The following is a 5,203-nucleotide window of genomic DNA, read 5'->3' on the forward strand; positions in this document are numbered from 1 at the left end:
TTCTCTCCCCCTTTGACATGAATGACAAAAGCTCAAGAATCAAGATTCTCACCCCACAAATCTGAACATTTGAACACCAACACTAACAACTCCCCTTGAGTAGCAGCCTTGCTCATCAATTTGGATCACAAAATATCTCTATGAAGTTCACCAGACTGATGCAAATCCATGCATCTTAGTTCTCATTAGGAGGGGAAATTACCCCTAACTTCTATCTGAGATACTCAAAAGTATCTTTAGGCAAAGGCTTCATAAAGATATCTAGTATCTGTTCCCTTTTAGATACATACTCTAGTCTGACTTCTTTCACATTTACCTTCTCTCTCAAGAAATGAAACTTAATTGATATATTCTTAGTTTTGGAATGCAACACCAGATTCTTTGAAATATTGATATCACTTTAATTGTCACAATATATAGCAATAGGCTCATCATAAATAACTCCTATATCCTTCAACATCTACTTCATCCAAATTACCTTGCTATAATTGCTATCAACAACAATGTATTCATCTTCTGCAATAGATAACGAAATAACATCATGATTCTTACTTGCCCAAGAGATCAACTTCTTACCCAAAAAGAATGAACCACCTATAGTACTCTTTTAGTCATCAACATCACCTACCCAATCAACATTTGTAAAATCACTCAAAGTGAAATTATCATTCTTAGAATACCACAAACCAAAATCAAATATCTGAATATCCCTTTTATAGCAGTAACATGAGATTCCTTGGGATCAGATTGAAATCTAGCAACATGGCATACAACATTCATTAAATCTAGTCTGATTAGATTTTTGAGAATCATCATCCTTTGTCAACTTACATCTGGTTACAATAGGAGTTCCAACAGGCTTAGAATCCTCAAAACCAAATTTCTTCAACAATTCCTTCACATACTTATGTTGAGATATTAAAATACCTTTATCCAACTGAGTAATTTGCAATCCCAAAAAGAATTTCATTTCACCAATCATAGACATCTCAAATTCATTCTGCATCTCTCCAACAAGTTTCTTACATAGGCAATCATTTCCTCCAAAAAAAATATCATCAACAAAAAATTCAACAATCAAAATGTTATTCTGATTAATATTGAAATAAAAATTACTGTCAGCGACACCTTTAGTGAATCCAAGCTTCATCAAATACTTATCCAATCTGGCATACAAGGCTCTAGGGGCTTGCTTCAATCCATATAATTCTTTATTCAATCGGCAAACCATATCCTTTTCATCTGTCAACTAAAATCCATCTATTTGCTCAATGTAGACTTCTTCTTCCAACTCACCATTAAGAAAGGTTGATTTGATATCCATCTAATAGACCTTGAAATCTATGTGAGTAGCATAGGCAAGAAATAATCTAATAGCTTAAATTCTAGCTATTAGAGCAAAGGTTTACTCATAGTCAATTCCTTCCATCTGTGAATAACCTTTACAAACAAATATAGCTTTATTTCTAACAAATTCACCCTATTCATTCAACTTTTTCCAGAATACCCATTTAGTTCCAATTATAGTTTATCCTTAGGTCTAGAAACAAGAATCCATGTATCATTTTTCTAAATTTTTTCAATTCTTCTTCCAGAGCTATAATCCAATTTTCATCTTTACATGCTTCATAAAATTTTTTAGGCTCAATCATAGAAATCAAACAAATTTCTTCAGCAAGTCTTCTCCTAGTCATCACACCTTTATTCTTATCACCAATAATCTGATTTTCTAAATTCAACCTTACATACCTAGGAGTTTTAGGATTTTCTTGAATTTTAGGCTCTTGAACTCTTTCTTTTGTATTAGCATCTACACCTTCATTCTTAGGCTTTTCCAGAGCAATCTGAACTTGACTTAAGATCTGTACTTGTTTTTCTTTATCTGAACTGGCATTGTAATCATCAAAATCATATTGACAAGATTTAATCTGTCTTATATTACCTTCATCAACCTTCACATTAGCACTTTCAACAATATTTCTCAATCTTTTATTATACATCAGTAGGCCTTACTCTTTGTAGAATAACCAAGAAAGATTCCCTCATCACGTCTAGCATCAAACATTCCAAGATCTTCATCTCTTTTGATATAGCATTTACTACCAAAAATTTCAAATTCCTAATAGTAGAAGAATGACCAAATCATAACTCATAAGGAGTCTTACAAGTATCACCTCTGACATTTACTTGGTTAAGAATGTATATTGCAATGTTCACAACTTCTCTCTAGAACAAATGCAAAACATTTCCTTCAATCATCATGGTTCTAGTAGCTTCTTGAGTTGTTCTATTCTTCCTCTCCACAACACTATTTTGTTGTCTTTTCCTAAGAGAAGATAATTGTCTCTTAACTCCATTCTTTTCACAATATGCATTAAACTCACTGGAAGTGAATTCTCCACCCCTATCAGATCTCAAACACTTCAGCTTCAATCCAGTCTTAGTCCCAACTCTATCTTTGAAAATTTTGAACTTCTCCAATGCTTCAGACTTCTCCCTTAAGAAGGTAACCCACATCATCCTTGAATAATCATCAATCAGCAACATGAAATACCTATCACCCTGCAAGCTACTTACTCTAGAAGGACCACACAGATCAGTTAGAAAAAAGATCCAACAATCTATTAGAAATGTATTGTTTGCTCTTATAAGTAACTCTTGCCTGCTTCCCCAATTGACATTCCTTACATAATTGATTAGAAGGCTTTATCAACTTTGGTAGATCTCTCACTGCTTGAGTAGAACCTATCTTAACCATGCAATACAAATTTACATGACACATCCTTTTATGACACAAACAAATTTCATCAATCTAAGAAATCAAACAACTTTTACCACTAACATTAAAGTGAAATATATTACCTTTAGTATTTGTCCCTGATGCAATCTCAGTTTCAGAGCTACTCAAGATCTCACATTTTCCATTCTTGGATTGCAATTTATATCCCTTATCGACTGTCTCACAAACACTCAAAATATTATGCTTTAAACCTTCACCATACAACACATCATCAATATTGTGCTTACCATCAAGAGAAATAGAACCTCTACCATGAATTACACAAGCTTTGTTATCACCAAATCTTATTATACCACCATAATATTTTTTAGTTTACAAATTTACTCTTATCACTTGTCATATGATGAGAGCAACCCCTATCAATTACCCATTCATCTTTCTCCTCAACTTTAGTAGCCAAAGATTTCTCCTCATTAATGCAACTTTTAGAATCTATAGTTACATGCTTGTCTTCCTTGATAGCAATGAACACAAATTCATCTCTTGAATTTCCCTTATCCAACTCATCATCTGTCACACCTTCATCAACAACATAATAAAACTTCTTTTGATATTTAAGCTTATATGGCTTAAATGGATTCTCAGGATTTCTATCTCTTTCCAGACACTTTAATGCAAAATGTCCTATCTTATTACATGAAAAGTATTTAAGAGGTAGCTTTCATTCATACTTATTGGCACCTTTAGGAAATCTTCTAGCAATAAGTGCTTCAAGCTCTCTTCTCTTTCTCATATCTAGATACTCTTGTATAACTTTGTCCCAGATCATATCTGTAATTCTTGCCAAAATACCCTAGAGAAAACTAATCATCTATCATACTAATTGATATTTTTTATTTATTTATTAACTTTTAATAACAACTAATGTAATACATAACATCTCCTTATAGCTACATTCATTAACCATTAAACATTATGAACATACATCATCTCACATTTTAGTAATTTATGCAAGCAGAAATAACATAACATCATTAACCTTTCCCTAGGGTACTTCAATGCCATTACTCATTTAACTTCCATAATGGCAACCTACTCACATGATAAACATATTCTATCTTGAATGAATGCATCATATTCAATTTCCTAATCATGAGATATGCAACCCACTAGCTTATCTATCCATTAAGAAATGTATACCATTATACCATTCTACTAGCATATTACATTCCTTTTTAAAATGCAAGACAACCCCAAAATCCTGCATTCATTTTATGCACCAAATCCAAATGTGTTTTAACCAAACATCTCCTATCTACATGCTCTTTTCCTTTTCCATGATGATGCAATCCTAATGCATCGATAAAATCCATCTTTGATAATCCATATAAACATGCTTCAATCGCTTCTAATACTAACATGATCTCATTCTATTTATTATGATTATCTCCTGATAAAGTATAAACTATAATTCATTCTCCAATCCATATAATAGACTAATTCCCTTATTCCTTTACTCAAGCACAACATCACACTAATCCTTCCTTCATAAAGTTCATTTATTGGCTTACAAACATATAACAATATAAATCCAGTAACCTCATTACAAGTACATGTCTTACATCATATACAAGTCATTTACTATTTATCTAGCATGATATACATTTCATTACTATGCAAATCAATCCATTCCATATTAGTTTCATTCTAAAGCCTCAATACCTTTTAATCCCAATTTTCTTTTACATTCAAATTCTCACATGGTCATATATTTCTCCTCCATCATGATTTACCAATTACTAACATGATCTATTCACATATCTAATTCCTTAATAACATCATAGTTTTCACATAGCACCAAAAAGCATATCCACGAATCCAATAGCAATAGTTTCCTTTCCTAATCCAACTACACATGCAACCACTTTCCCAATTTGACAAGAACCCCAATGCCTAACACATAGAGACATAATTATCTAAACCTTATCCATATTATCTAACATCCTCAATACTGATATTTAAGATTATTCAATTTCTCAAGGTTCTTTCACATATTAAATCACAATCTAAAGAAATAACCATAGAATTCCTTTCTAACTCATACAAGCATATCATATTATAAATCACATCTATTTAAAATTGCAACTCCATTACCAAATTTGGGCACATGAAATCATTCCCTTCATTTAACAAGAAAATGTCCATACATCTCATTGCCACATTCACAAATCATGACATACACTAACTACCAATTATGAACTACTTACAAATACCTTTACATAACAATACATCATGAACATAGCTCTTCCTTTTTACATGATTCCATCTACCACATATAAGATACTACATACATGTATTCCATCGTATTCATTACATAAATTTTCTACAAGGTACATCCATAATCCATCAAGAAGGAGAATCCACATCCACACATGAAGAACACCAACAAGGGGAAAAACCCAA

Source organism: Cryptomeria japonica, chromosome 6, assembly GCF_030272615.1.
Source record: "Cryptomeria japonica chromosome 6, Sugi_1.0, whole genome shotgun sequence".
Lineage (NCBI taxonomy): Eukaryota > Viridiplantae > Streptophyta > Pinopsida > Cupressales > Cupressaceae > Cryptomeria > Cryptomeria japonica.